Genomic DNA, 16,511 nt, shown 5'->3' with positions numbered 1-16,511 from the left:
TAAGGCTGAGAGAACATATTAGATCAGAAGAGGAAAGATTGTAAGGACATGGTTAAATATGTTTTCAAGGGATTATTAAGTAAGAAATAAAGGAAGACAAGAAATGAAGTGGCAAAGGTAGGAAGGGATAGATCTGGGGAAAGTTGGGGGAAGGAGTAGAGGATAAATATGATCAAAATATATTGCACAAAATTCATCGAAAATCAATGAAATGTTATATAAAATATAGTAAGTGAAACAACATAATCAAAAGGACTTGAAAACATAATGCAGGAGTCAGGAACATTCACTAGAAGACAGAATATTAGAAATTATCCAAGCTGAACAGGGAGAAAATATACTGGATTTAAGAAAACAACTCACTGGGAACTGTAGGACAATCGTGCAGTCCACATTGACATTATCAGAGTCACTGAGTTAAAAGAGAGGAAAGAAAATACTAGAATTGAAAGAGGATAAAAAAGTAGTGACTAAGAACTTCCTATACTTGGAGAAAAACATAAAACTCAATATTTAGTGAGTTGACCATCCTTCCAAAAAGGGAACCAAAAGAAATCCACCGGGAGATGAAATAATTAAACTTGTGAAAACTAAGAGCAAAGAAAAATCTTGTAATCAGTTAGAGAAAAAAATTTGTTATATGATACCTATTATTAAGAAATCTGGCCAGGCAGTGGTGGTGCCTTTTATTCCAGAATTCGGGGGGCAGAGGCAGGTAGATCTCTGTGTGTTCAAGGTCAACCTGGTCTACATGGATAGTTCCAGGACAGCCAGGGCTGCACAGAGAAACCCTGCCTCAACACCTCCCACTCCCCAAAAAGAATTGGGAAACTCACTGACAGTGGTAATATTTTCTTTAATCTCAGCACTCAGGAGGCAGAGGTAGGTGCATCTCTGTGAGTTCGAGGCCAGCCTGGTCTACAGAGCTAGTTCCAGGATAGACGCCAAAGCTACACAAAGAAACTCTGTCTTGAAAAAAACAAGACAAAACAAAACAAAACAAAAATCTGTAGTATTACCAAACCACCAAAACACTACTTTTCTTTATAAAAATTTCTTAGCAAAATAAAAATGTTGTAAAGTCACAAAAATCAAATCAGAAATTTGGATTTAGTGCTTTCCCTGACTCCTATTTTTAAAAATCACCTAACTTGTTTTGTAGTCTTGGATATCTGGTCTTTTCTGAAGAGGAAACAAAAGAAGAGTAGATCAGAGGGGGAGGGGATGTTAGGTGAGAGCTGGGGGGAGTGGAGGGAGGGGAAATTATGATTGGAATATATATTATATGAGAGAATAATCAATTTTTAATAAGAATAAAAAACAAGAAATAAAATGAAAAACAAAAAAGCAAACAAACAAAAAATAGTGTTCATATAGCCAACAGGGAATCAACTGAAACAAATGTCAAATATGTGCATTCCTATGTCATCATAGCACTATTCACAATAGCCAAGATATATAAAATCTAAGTATCCATGAATTAGTGAGTAAATAAAGTATATAAACATATAATGGAATACCTTGAAGCCATAAAAAATAAAATACCATAGTTTATGACAACTGCAAGTGAAATAAGCCAGATACAAAACGATAAGTAGTGCATGACCTCGACCAATGTGAAATCTAAAGAGTTGATGTCATAGAAGTTGAGAATAGAAGAGTAGTTACTCTAAGTTGAGAAACGGGTAGAGAAGAAAGGATGGGAAGGGTGAACCAGAAAGCTGACCCTGCCGCCCATTGGTTCCACCCTTCACAGGAGAGCTGCCACCCCCACCCTCCACTCCCCACCCCCACCCCCATCCTCCACCACCTTGGGAAAGCCGGCCTCACTCATCACCACAGCCATGGAAGACCTGGCTCCATTCCTCACCAGAAGGGGGATTGTATCAGTGGCCTTAAGTGAGTGATTCAGCTACCACAGGCACATGTCTAGGCCTTTGAGTTGGCACTCCCCATCATTTACCCCATCTATGGCCTGCTAGGGCACTTGAAGGGACTGATCCTATGAACCATAGCTGTAGGATCTCTATGAATCAGGACAAGAGCAGAATATCCTAGGGGAGATTCGGTGAGGGTCCAGCACTGATGGTGTGCCATAAGCCAGAGGCCTTGAACCTGTCGAACACACTAAACCATGAACATATGCAAGTGAAGCTGATAGGACAAAAGTGTATACTTCTTGAATACACTGCAGCTCCCAATGCTACTGAAACAAATGAAGAGACAGTGGAGAGGAGGAAAGATGGAGGAGCAAAATGTTTTATTTTTGTTTATTTGTTTTTGGTTTTGTTTGTTTTTAAATTAATATTCTTATTTATATTTGTTATATTTATTATTTATTTTTTAAATGTTTTATTGATTCTTTGTGGATTTCACATATACTCATCTCCCTGTCCCATCTCTCCTTCTCTCTGTCCTTACAACCTCCCCCCAAAAACAAAATTTAAAAGTAAAGCCAGGGCTGGAGAGATGGTTCAGCAGTTAAGAGCACTGGTTGCTCTTCCAGAGGTCCTGAGTTCAATTCCCTGCAACCACAGGGTAGCTCACAACCATCTGTAATGAGATCTGGTGCCCTCTTCTGGCATACAGGCAGAATAGTGTATACATAAGAAATAAAATCATAAATCTTAAAAAAAGAAGTAACCCCCCCAAAAAGCAAAACAAACAAATAAAAATAAATCTTGGCATGGAAGTTGTAGTGTGTCCCAGTGAGTCACACGGTATGCCCTTTAGTCCATACACCTTTACTTGTAAGTTTTCATTGCAATGAGTCATTTATTTGTTTGGTTTGAGGCTTCTGGTTTCTGCTAAACCCTCAATACTGGGCCCTCACTGGGACTCCTCTGGGATATCCTGTTGCTGACCTTTGCATGGAGAACCTATAGCTTTGGATCTGCAGGTCTGACCCCTTCACATGCTCCAGCCATTCATAGATGAGATGGATGTTGGCATGGGCTACTTTATAGTTCTGGTTCTGGCCCTGGATGGTAGCTGGGTTTGTCAGCCTGCTAGCTTTCCCTCATTCATGGTCACCACCAAGATGAACTCTCCAGAACAGCTCCAGCTAGCTCACCCAATGTGGCAGATACCAAAGAATGGGATCAGTTTTCCTGCTCTCACATCCTCAGGTCCAGCTCACACACACCCACACCATCAGGGTCAGCTCTTCTGTTTTGCCCAGGGGAGGTGCATGGCCTGGTCTCTGGATTGCTGCCTTCGATGAAGGACAGGATCAGCTTTCCCATTCTCATGCCCCTGAGGTCTGCTCCCCATCACCTGCCTATTGCTGATGGCAAGGGTTTGGGGGAGGCATATTTCCCTAACCCTTGCCATTCCATGGCATACCAGGGAGGGAGCAGAGGCAGCTCTCCTGCTCTCATGCCTACAGGCCCGGATCACCTTTATCCCCACCAACAGGGTCACCTCTAATGTGCTGCCCAGGTGAGGTGCTGTGTACCTCTCTCCCATGTGCTGCAGCTGGTGAGGGACAGGACAGCTCCCCCCCTCTTGTGAGCTTAGGGCCAGCTCTCTCACCTGCTACAGGTCGCAAGGTATGAGGGGAAGGAGGGCATTTTTCCCTCACCCATGCCATATGGAAGGGCAGAGTCAGTCATCCTGCTCTCATGCACTCTGGGCCTGCTCACCTGCACCCCTGCCAACAGGGTCAGTTCTATTGCGCTCCCTAGGCAAGATGCAGGTCTACTAGTGCTGCTGCTGGTGGGGACAATGTCAACTATCCCACTCCCATAACCTCAAGGGCAGCTCTCCCACCCCCCAGGGAGTGAGGGACAGGGGAGGGGGGAATCATTTCTCCCTTGCCCACTCTACCATATAGCATATGAGGGGTAGAGCCAGATCTCCCACACATGTTCACCACAACAGATCACCTGCGCCTCTGTCAATGGGATCAGTTCTACTAGGCTGTCTGGGGTAGGTGCAGGGCCCACTCTTTGGAGGGCTGCAGCTGATAAGGTGCTGAATCAGGTCTCCCACTCTTATAACTCTGGAACCAGCTTTTACAGCCTGAAGTAGGTGGTAAGGGGGGAGTTATCTCTCCCTCACCCATGCCACGGTGTGACCGACAGTGGGGCTAACTCTACCACTCTCACAAATTCAGGGCCAGCTCACCTGAACCCCAGCCATCAGGGACAGCTCTAATTGCTGCCCTGGGAAGGTGCAGGGTCCTCTCGCCAGAGTGCTGCAGGTGGTGAGGATCAGGGCTAATTCTGTGCAGCCCTGTCCTCACAGCTTTTGGTGGTAATAGGAATCAACACATACTGTGGTTGTGGCAGGTCCACAGATGAAGACAAGGCCTCTGGCAACAGCCCAGGTCCATATGTCACCCTTTCCATGGGTGGCATTGCATGTTACTCAGGTCTATATGGGCCCTGCAGCAGCACAGCCATTGGGCACCAAGACAGCCACAGGTGGAGGCCCAGATCCTGGGAATCAGTGTGGTCTTTGGTGGCAAAAAGGGGCACAGACATCAGCACAGACTCAGGCTGAGGTAGGACCACGGACCTAGACACGGTCCTTGGCAACAGCATGGGCCCGGATGACAGCGCGGTCCTAGTTGGCATTGCAGATTGCTCAGATCAGCATGTCCCAAGTGTCAGCATGCTCCCCAAACTCCAATATGTCCCCAGATGGCAGCCCAGACCCTGGGTATCCACTTGGCCTTCGATGGTAACAGGAGCCACCGACATCAACACAGACTTTGACTATTGTAGGACTATGGAACTAGACATGGCCTACACACACAGTTCGGGACTTGATGATACCATGTCTCCAGGTTTCAGTACAGGCCTCCCAATTCAGTATGGCCCCAGTGGCAGAATGACCCTCTAAGATCAACATGTCCTCAGGTGTTGCCCCAGACTGCAGACCCCTGTGTGACCCTTGGTGTCAACAGGAGCCATGGACATCAACTCAGAGCCCAGGAAAAGCAAGGCCATGGACCCTGGCAGCAGTCTGAGTCTGATGTCACCATGTTCCTGGGTGGAGGCACAGGAACCCAGGATTGGCATGGCCCCTGTGGGGGTACATACTTAGGACATCAGCTTGGGCACAGGTAGTAGCCCAGACTCCAGTCACCCACAGGGTCTTCATCTAGTCATTTTCATCTTAACAGTACAGAAATTAAAATCTAGGTATGTCTCACTTCAAGATACTTTGCCCACAAACACTGTTATTCTAAGGCTAAGAATCTTGTCACTTTTTAAAAAATCTTATGTAGTATCTAATGTGAGTTGTCTATAGCGTTAGTGTTTGCTAAGCATTTAAAATATTCATAGTATTTTATGGAGGTAAGAAGTGAAACCCCAGAGAGAAAGCATCATTTCTGGAGAGGACATTCATTAAACAGGAACACATAGCCTCAAGAACTCATTATAAAGTAGAAGTTAATGCATTAGACTTTTGAGAAGGCAGAAACTAAAGTAGTATGGTTTTTGTAAAATAAACAACTGGCTCTGTTTATAATTGAGTTACTAAGAATATACTGTATTTAGATGGAATAAAAAATACAGGAAGCTGATTAGGAACAAGGGTTAGCCTGGAGAGAAAGTTCCAGGCTAATCTTAGTAACCTGCAAATGAGGATAAATATTACTTTCCTTTGCTGAAAATAACCTAAAATTTTATTTAATATACATTATTGTGTGTGTGGTGTGCTTGTGAGTGTGGGTGTGTTTCAGATTATACAGATATTAACTTATGTGGGAGAGTGGCAGGAAACATACAGATTCCACACCTCCAAAGCAAGTTTTGGAACAGTAGAGATCATCACATTGTAGAATCAAATTGGCAAATATAATCATATTTGGGAGATATCTATTCATTGACAAAGTGATGTGAATATACTTTGTCATTGTGACACTTCAGAAGTGGCCACCAAGGATGCTTTCTTTTCTTTTACCACTTTTTGAGTCTGATTCTAACATCTCATGATTATTCCAAATTTGATATTTTATCTGGAGGTCATAGAGAAGAATTAAAAACACCTACCCAAGATGTATATGAACTGGCAAAATGTTAACAAATGTTCAGTCATCTAGGACTGACTCTTCTCTATGCTCCATACTATGTTCTTCATATTATATAATAATATGTTGACTTACTTACTCTTGCTTGAGGAAGAAGCACCTTTCCACAAATTTATAAAATATCCGTAAATGAAGGACAAAGATATGTACAGTAGCTAAGAATAGAATGTTGAAATATAATGTTTTCATACTTTTGCAAATTATTTACTTATCTCAGAATAATTCACTACTAGTAGCAATTTTCACACAGTGTCGTATATACTGTAGAAGAGGAAAATTCTAAGGCCTGAGAGACCCATTCATGAAAAGCTGATAATGTGAAATTATGGTTATTACCTCGACTATGGGTAATATACATGTGTGTGTATACATATTTCAAATAAATTAAGTTGTATTACTGAACATTTACAATTTTGGATTATCACTTGTGACTCAATAAAGCCATTAAAAATAGAATGTATGATCTAAAATATAATTAAGCTAAATTAATATCTCATAGATGTGTAGAATGACTGATTCCCATAAACATCTTTGCATCTAGCATGTGAAACCAGCACTGCTTATGGCTTAGTATTTGCTTGATTTACTAATGCATAGATAACTCTAGTTTCAAAGAAATGACTAGAATGGGAAGAAATGGGAGCCATTCTTGTTTTCCAGACTCTGTTTAACTTTGAAGGAGATAGGAATTCATGGTTGAACCTTACAGGAAGGAGACAAGCAGGGTGCTATATGGAAGAAAAGAACTGGATTATTCCAAGACCTGATTTAGTTCAACTGATCTTTTCTCTTTGTGCCACAGATTTTCTGACCATTTGTTTTTCATGAAATTCTCTTTCTTTAGAAAGAACTACCCTGTTCAGGTTTGAATGTGAATACCTGCCACAGGATCATGCATTTGAACACTTAGTCCCTAGATGGTGGTCACTGTTTGGAGAGGTTGTACACACGTTGGGATGTGGGACCTGGCTGATGAAGATAGGTACTAAGGGCAAACCTTGAAGGTTAGTCCTCAGCTTTATGATTCATGAAGCTCAAAACTATGCTTATTTATAAACCTCAAAAAGAATCTAAACATATCTGTTATTTAATTTTTGGATTGTCTCCTATTTTAAATTGATTATTTTCCTAATATGCCAGGAGGGTCACTGGACCAAATATAGCCTAACTGAATGGTTTTCTGATTAGGGCTGTGTGTTATCAGGAAGGATCATTTTAAATGTTTTTTTTAAATTTTTTCATACAATAATACTTCCAAAACCAATTTCCAGTTTGTTATTCAGTTATAAACCCACATAAATAAGAAAACAGGGTAAAGCTAAAAGGACAGTAAGATTTCAAAGATGAGACATCTTAATAATATTTGTTACTAGTACATATTTCTTGTACTTGGTGATAGGTTTCATAAGGATATGTCCATACAAACATAATATACTTTGAGCATAGGAACAATTTTTTAACGTTGTATCCTACCCAAAGCTTCTGGTCTTCATTCTGACAAAGAAAGTGCCTTTCTTTTGTAAGCTGGACTACTAAAATGCAGTTTAATTTCAGGGAATATACTTGCTGAAAGCAACCTAGGGTTATTAACAGGAACCAACCACCTGCTAATGACAACGAATAAGCCCAAACATGTTTTATTGTCCAATAAGAAGGGGCCAAAGCAAATTTAAATCAAACAAGATGGTCAACATAAGATTAGGTTAATGAGCTGAAAGAATGCAGAACAAAGAAAGTGGATTCAACTGTGAGGGTTTGACTTACAGCTGTGAAAGCTTTTGAAAATCAGGTGGTAGTGGGGAGTTATTTTTCACTATTGCTTGATGTTTAATAGGAAAGCATGGGATAAAAATTAGTGGGAAGTGTGGGCTTAATATGAGTTAATATTTCTTTACTAGTGAATTCTTTTAAACTCAGGCATGGTCTCTAAGGGGATGTGACAGCATAGCTTAGGGCATTTCAACACAGATTGTGCAACATTTTTGAAGGCTAACCATAGAAGGCAATCCCATACTGGAACGAAGAAGAAAGACATTGGCTCCCTAAGTGTTTCCTATCTTTTTATTTAGCATGTCAGCCTTATGATCATTTCTACAGTTTTGTTGTTTTATTACAACACATATTTGAAAAGTCAACTAGGAAAATAAAAGTATTTGAAGTTTTGGTACATTTTCTGTCTTTAGTAAAACAAAATATAATAAAATAAGGATAAAAAAAATATGGTCTGAGTTTGTTGGGTATTTGCCGTGTCAAATGGAGAAAACTGGCCCAAAAGTTTTACTAGGCCACTTTAGTAATTAAAACCATGATAGCATGAGGCACAAGGGGAGGAGAAGGATCGTTCCTTGATGGGGAATTTGCTACTCTTTGGAATGGTTCCCATTAATGCACTTTATTTCTTACCATTTCTGGAATATTTTCACAGAAGGTTATTTGGTGCCCAGGAGTTAAAGTGGGCATCAGGCAAAATGACAAAATATCTAGTTTGTTGCTTGCTATACTTGATTTTCTGGTTAAGAGAATGTTGAATGGAGTTCAAAGGCTAATTTTCCATCTACCCTATGACCTTTAGATCGATGGAAAAATTCAAATCTAGGGAAGGGCAAGCATATATGTAAAGTCACATGATGACTATGGGAAGGAGACTAAAGCTGTATGTTTTAAATCAAAAGTTGGGAATCTTTCCACTGAAAGATGCTATTTATGGTGTCCCACCTCAGTCTGGTCCGTCCCCATGTTCCCATGAATGAAGATTCCTCCATTAAATGGGAACCAACTGCAACTCGGAATTTCTTTTTCTTATCCACCATCTACTGTTTTATCACACATGCACACTGTTAGTCATTCATTATCACTGTCAGAGTTCTTCCCTCTGTCAAGGAGCACATAATCAGCCTACAATGTTGTTATGATTATTTGCATGCTCTTTCTCAAGGTTATTCTAATTGGAACATTGTCTTGAACCTCAAGTAGAGACTGTCATGGTAAAATTTTAAATCAACAAATAAAATCTCTGGGGACATACTTTGGGTCAGGACAGTCTTTGTAGGTTTCACACCATGCACAGGAGGTCCTATTTAGCCTAAGAAGTGAGTTGCCCATTGTCAAGATATGCTTCCTTTTCCACCTTAGAGGTACTGACCTAGCCTGCTACCAGCTGGACCGGCAGCTACTCTGAATTCTAGTTTACCATGGCCTTATAGCTAAGGTGTGAGTCCTTAATAAATTGCCTCTTTAAAGGCAATTTCAGTGACTTACCAGCATATTGGATCTGGAAAGGCATAAATCAGACCTATTATAGATTTCTGAAAAAGAAAACTCTACCAAAAAGACACTTTGCAGTTTTATTTCAGTTTTTATTTCTGCTTTTAATCATAAATTGGCCATGGTTCACTGGAGAGCATTTTAAATCACCCAGAAAAGGTTTCCAGCTTTGCTACAACAAGGGCTGTCTTTTGGGTACTTTTTCCTATTGCAAATATTCTTGAAAACCAGACTTCTTGGCTTCCTTTGCAATAAATGTCCTTGTTCCATTAGATGAAGTTGTTCTTTTTTTTGCTGCAAAACTAACCTATAAACATTTTGAAATATAGTAGTCTTGTAATCTTCCTAACATATTCAAATTGTTTAATTTTTTTGGAGCTGCCAAGTCAGCCTGACAAAAACTGTGACATGCACATATTTATTTCAAAGTGACTGCTGTCTTTCTTTCTTTACAATTATAAACAGTGCAGTTGGAGAGCTTCTCCCCCACCCCTCCTAGCCGCTGGCATGTTCTGGTTTATGGTAAGAGAGAGTATTTTTAATGACCACGTCTTAGAATGGGCCTCTCTATGGTCCAGAGCCTCTCTATGTCAGACTTTTCAAAGACCTTTTTCTTCTTAGTGTGCTGCACTTTGAGGCATGAAAGCTCGTAAACTAAAGGCGCTGCTATGGAAAGAGATGCCAAGGTCACAAACTTTACCTGAAAGAAATAACAGGATGTAAGAGTCCAAAGTGAATGAAAGCTGCTGTGGACAGCCTCCCCCACCCACCCCCACCCGGTGGCGGGGCGGATAGTAAAAACACATATTTTCTTTGTTTCTTAAACTTCAAGGAGACTATGCATTCTGCATACATGCTTTGAGAAAATTATTTTATATTGTTTCTTTTGTAAAGAAAGAGCAAAGATGGAAACATATATATAGGTTCGAACTAGTAAAGAAAGTAGTTACTAAGCATCAATCTTACTCATATACAATCTTCGTATCTCTTTCCATGGAGTATTGTAATAAGTCTTCAAAGAGCATTTTTCAGGAAGTTTAGTTTTACTACCAAGAGAGTCAAAGGTCTTCATTTTAAATAAGATTGCTTTGGTTTTGTTTAGAAGTGGACATAGTCACACTTCTGACGTTTTAATTAGGATTCTCTAAGATGCCCAGACAACATATATTCTCTGATAGGTACATTCTCTTAAAATACTCCCCTGTATACTTCTGTCAACAAAACTCACATATTAGTATCAAAATCAGCTCTTTGTATCCCCAAACAATACCGAAAAAGTTGTAGTTAGAGTGCTTATTTCTTGAACAGCTGTTTTGCAGAACTCTAGCGTTTGTTCCCTTTGAAAGCCTTGCCTTGGACTTATTTTCTAATTAGATAAATATGATCAAATTACAAAATTTAGGGCTAAAATGGGGAGAGAGACCTTCAGAACTTGTATGCTTTGTGGCATAAAATCAGAGCAGAGTTTTGTAGTGAGAAATGATAGAATATCAATATCTATGTACTGGGGTTGTCATTTGATAAATGGGAAGCATTAGTACAGATAATCCGTTTGAGAAGTCCCAGTAAGGCCTTGTTTGCAGAGTCCTGGTAAATTCTTGTTTTCCAGCACTGAAGAAGAGCAGGGTCCATAAAACAAACCCTAAGCATGCTGCAGCTTCTGTGGTCTAAACTGTTCTTGAAAACGGAAGGTGTAGCTATTAAGCATTATGTTGCCATAAACTAAAGTTAGAAATCGTAAAGTCATTGGAACCCCCACCCACCCCACTCCCAGGAACATTTATCATTTTAAACCACTTAATAACAAGAAACTAGAATCAGGAATTATGGGACATTTATCCGTAACTTGGGGGTCAAAGAAATTGTGTATGTTCTTTATGGCAGACAGGGTAATTATTGCTAATGCAAATATGTCTGAATCCACTGTAGCTTTGCGGGTTTCAATACAAGGTTCTCCTGGTGATATGATCCAGAGAGTTGAAAGGGGCCTCTATGGGTTGGAGATTGGCAGGCCTTAAATTTTCTGTTCAATGAATATCCCCCCCCCCGCCCGTCTTCCCCTCTCTACTGTTGTAAAATCACAGGGTACAGATGGTGAACAGCTATGTGGACAAGAAGCTGTAGGCTTCCAAACCGAGGAGGGAACCAGCCGCCCTCTAGAGGAGGCCTGGAAAGGAGATTAGCTGAGATTTCTTTTCAGGGCAGGCTGCACTTCGGGACCCTCAGCAACTTGATAGCTTCCAAATGTTCTTTGTGTTCCATACAGTAAAGTGTCTTTGAGGCATAGCCAGATCCAGAGCCACACACAAAAGGAAATTATTAAATACATACTTCCCCTCATTGTGCCTCAGCCCCTTCCCCCACCCAGGCTGAATTCGCCAAGATTAGTTTCAAGAAATACCTTAAAAACAATGGGAAAACTGGACTAAAGAGCCCTGCAGTGAAATAGTTCATGGTAGAAAGCGGGCATTTAAGCTTTCTTAACGCTGCACTTGCCTGGAAAACCAGCAGCTATCTAGCCAAAAATGTTCCAGAGTTTGGTTACAAAGGCAATAGTCACCTGGATTTATATCTGAAACACCAAGGAATGGCCTTGTGATCAATCAAATTGTTTTTCTTTGGAGCTCCATTCCTTTCTCTCTTACTTAATCTCTTAGGCCGGCAGCCACATCCTGTCTTCTCCCTTCCTCCCTATTCTGGACTCCATTTCGAGGCACTCACAAGCATTTTCCATTCCTTTGACTCCTTCACCTTCCATATCACAGCTTTGGCAATGCCTGGCCAGTCCTGGCTCACTTCAGTGGTCCACTTTGCCTGTTCTTGTTCCCAGGCTGCTGAAGACCTATCGGGGGAAAATTGCATATCCATGCTCATTGGCTCCACTACAAATGCATGCTTCTCAACCTCAGCTGGACCCTCAACTCTTATCCTTAATCCTTTTCTCATCCATAGCTGGCTCCTGCTAGCATTTCCCACAGCAGCTGTTCCAAACCTTCATTTCTTTTCTCAGGGCCCCACTTTTGGCTTCTTCACTTTAAGCAGATGACCTACATTTCTATATTTTCTTAAAAACTCCCAGAAGATAACGGCACTCTCTCAACTTCTCAGCTAATGTCTTGGTAGCCATTCATCCTTCACCTTCTCCTCCCCTGTATTACAATTTTAACTCTTCTTGTCTTTTCTCACAGCGGGGAAATATGTTTTAGTATCAGCTATTTTTTTCACAAACGCTCATTTTTTTAACTCCTTCTCTTTACACCCCAGCCTATATTTGCTCCATTGCTTTTGTATCTGGATTTATTGAAGCCATAATTAGTATAAGACTTCTCTAATTGTTTACCATCAATTCACTACTCAACTTACAAGCTGTCGGCTTCATGATTTCGATTAGACTTTTCATAAAGAGTCACAAAACTCCGTAATCCCTTTACATTTTCTCGCCCATCTTCTTTATTTTCCAGAAACAATTCTTGCTCGATGCTTGCAGCTGTGAAATTAGTTAGCACCAAGATACCTACACTGCAGCTTCTCAAATCAGTTGTCACTTCTCTTTGCTTTTGTGGATTTATAATTATGAAAATACTATACTATTGCATTGATGTGTTTTCAGAGTAGAACCAAGTTGGATACTTAGGTTGAATCAGTGATATTTGTCTAGATATGCCTTTTTTATTTCTACTGCTCCTATCATCCCGCCTTCCTCTTTTATGGGTATCTCTTAGAAAACTGCTTTCACTCTATTCTACCCGCTCTTCTGAGTGATAAAGTTACCCCTTTTTAAAAAATTTATTTATTGAGATAAAGTCTCTCTATATAGTCTTGGCTGTCCTGGAACTCACTATGTAGACAGAATGTTCTTGAAATCAAAGAAATCCCCTTGACTCTGCCTCCCAAATCCTGGGATTAAAGGGTGCATGCACCATGCCCAGATAAATGTGTCCTTTAAGAGCATAACTTAATCATTTTTATCTTCACTTTTGAATTCTTCCTCATCCCCAGACTGTCCATGTATGCACTAAAATGATCTACCTAAGTGTCCTGTAGTCATGTTGAACTCATCTTCCCCTCCAAAACAGTTTTACCACCTACCTTTCTTCTAATTAATGATACCATTTGTCACCAAAGGTAGAATATACAGAGTCATGCCTGTCTGTTTTTCCAAGTAGGCATCTCATTTATTTCTGGACCTTATAGCCATTATTCCAGTCATTCATATGAATTTGTTAAATTGATGGGAATTTGTTTTGGAATCTAAATACTGTACAAGGCTAAAGTTACCAAACAGACAATGAAGCATACACCAATGTGTTCAGCTTCTGAATAATTAAATTACTAATTTTACGAAAATTTTCCTTGACATATAACCAAGTTATACAAAATTTATGATTAAAATTATCTTTCCTGTTCTTCAAAAAGTCAAATTCTTAGGGGAAATAAAAGCAGTTGTAGAACACTTGGTTTTGGGATTTTCAGATTCAGGATGCTTGAGCTGAACAAAATTAAAAAAGGTAAAAGTTCCTAGGAGAAATAATTCGGGAGTAGAATTTATGCACCCAAAGTGTTAAGGGCTCTCCAATTTTTCTTCTTTGTCTCTGAACAGAATGTACTAGAGAAATTTCTTTGAGTTTCACAATCTTTTTAAAGATATTATTTCATGATGTTTTGAGGCAAATGTATCCTTAGCGCTCTTGATTCACTGATCAGCCCTTTCAGATTAGGCTATTGTTTACACACATTTAATCTGCATTGTGTTTGTAGATGAAAGCTTAGACAATAACTTGTTACCAAGATTCAAGTATTATGAATTGAACACTTTATTGTTTTCCATACTCCATGTTAGCAAATTCATGTATATTTTCTTATCTAGCCTTGGTGTAGATTCCAGACTTGAAAATTGTGAATATACAGCTTTTCTAGCATAAATAAAGAAACTGGATATTTAAGAATTTCATAAAGCATGTGTATATAAATGAAAAAGTTCATGGCAGGAAGGATGAATTGCATCAGTGGAGCATTGGAGGCTTTGACCAGTAAGGTTTAAAAGTTCAGGTGTTTAATTTCTAAAAAGTGAAAGAGAAACAACATGGAGTTGGGTGTGTAGGAAGGTGAGTGGGATCAGGGAGGAGTAAAAGGCAGGACAACTATGATCAGAATATATTGTATGAAAAAAATTTAATTAAAATGAAGACCACAGAAAAAGTTAAGATGTTTTACTGGAGACAATGGGAGCCATTAAAAGATTCTGAACACTAGAATTACATGTTACAATATGTTTTTCAAAAGGGTTACTCTGGCAGAGTAACAAGGGATGAACTTGGGAGTAGACTATCTGGTTAATAGGTGGTAAATATTGAGAATAACCTGAGTGCATCAGTAAATGTGTGAAAAGAGACGAGTATTTTCTTTTTTATTACCAAAACAATTTTAAATTTAAATATATTTTGATCACATTCTTTCCCTCCTCAAAGTCCTGCTGGAATCTAGATCCTACACCTATCCCTACCTACCTAATTTTAAATTCTTTCTTAAAATACAACCAAAAAGCCAATAAAACAACAAATGCCCCCAAACCAAGAAGACACAATAAAACAATACCTTTCTCCCCAAATTCCACCATACTTTGGCCAAATAAAAGCACACACATACACACAAACAAAACAGAAACAAAAAACAAACAAACAAACAAAGAAACTTGTGGAGTCCTTTATATGTAGGTCAGCTACTCCTGAATGTGAGGCCTATCCTGGAGTGATTGATGTACCCAGCATGACGCTATTGGAAAAAACTGACTTACCCTCTCCCTGCATATATGACAGTTTAGTTGCTAGCCTCTACCCTAGTGGTAAGGTTTTTGTTTATTCACCCATCCACTCATTCATTTAAAAATAATAAATAACAAAATAAAACACAAAATATATGGAACACATCATGAATTTTCATGTCATCATTGTGCAGGGACCATGTTAGTCTTTTTGGATGGTTCCAATTTTAGTATATGTGCTACCAAAGAGCCTGGAGAGAAGTATTTTCAAGAATATTTGGGAAGACTTAGTGAGAGAATATCCAATGCTTTTGTTTTGTGGGCAAATTGGATGTTCCATTTTGTATTCCCTAAATTCTCCTTTCTCGTCCCATCACTCTTCTACCAGTCTCAACTGAAATTGGAATTTACATAATTTAATATGTACGTAGTATATTTATATGAAAATAACCTCCATTCCTTGTACAATTTTACTTCCATAATTGTGCTCAAATCAAATACTCTCCCTCTTACTTTTCACTTCTTTGTTTTTTTTTTTTTTCTGAGTGAAATTCCTTTTTTTTTTTTTTTTTTTTTTTGGTTTTTCGAGACAGGGTTTCTCTGTGGCTTTGGAGGCTGACCTGGAGCTAGCTCTTGTAGAACTTGCTGGTCTCGAACTCACAGAGATCCACCTTCCTCTGCTTCCCGAGTGCTGGGATTAAAGGCATGCGCCACCATCGCCCAGCTGTGAAATTCCTTTTTAAAAATTTTTATTTTAATTAGAAAGAAGATTATTTTACATGTTAATCCCAGGTCTGTCTCCCTCCCCTGCTCACCTGCCCCCCACCAACTAATACCTTACCTATCCCATAACCTTTCTGCTCCCCAGGGAAGGTGAGACCTTGCAGAGGGGGTCTTCAAAGTCTGTCATATACTTTGGGATAGGGCCTAGGCCAACCCCCTTGTGTCTAGGCTCAGGGAGTGTCCCTCCATGTGGGATGGGCTCCCAAAGTCCATTCCTATGCTAGGGATAAGTACGGCTCCACTACAAGGGGCCCCATAGATTTCCAAGGTCTCCTCACTGACACCCACTTTCGGGGGTCTGGATCAGTCTCATTCTGGTTTCCCAGATATCAGTCTGGGGACCAAAAGCCCTCCCTTGTTCAGGGCAGCTGTTTCCGTGGGTTTCACCAGCCTAGTATGGCCCCCTATGCTCATCAGTCCTCCTTCTCTGCAGCTGGATTTCAGTTCAGTTCCAGGTTTAGCTGTGGGTGTCTGCTTCTATTTCCACTAGCTGCTGGATGGCATATGAATTAGTCATCAATCTCATTATCAGGAGAGGGCATTTAAGGTAGCCTCTCCTCTGTTGCTTAGATTGTTAGTTGGTGTCATCTTTGTAGCTCTCCAGACATTTCCCTAGTGCCTGATTTTTCTTTAAACCTATAATGTCTCCCTCTATTATAT

General features: G+C 39.9%; 1 non-coding gene across 1 annotated transcript; it reads right to left on the bottom strand.

Moving 5' to 3' along the window:
• Positions 1-15,217: 15,217 nt before the first annotated feature.
• On the bottom strand, positions 15,218-15,319 carry LOC113831051. The gene has a single exon (XR_003488438.1). It is a non-coding gene; the product is annotated as a U6 spliceosomal RNA (small nuclear RNA).
• Between the last annotated feature and the right edge of the window lie 1,192 nt (positions 15,320-16,511).

Source organism: Cricetulus griseus, chromosome X (genome assembly GCF_003668045.3).
Source record: "Cricetulus griseus strain 17A/GY chromosome X, alternate assembly CriGri-PICRH-1.0, whole genome shotgun sequence".
NCBI lineage: Eukaryota > Metazoa > Chordata > Mammalia > Rodentia > Cricetidae > Cricetulus > Cricetulus griseus.
The sequence above is the reverse complement of the archived record's forward strand: the minus strand, read 5'-3'. Positions and strand labels throughout refer to the sequence as shown.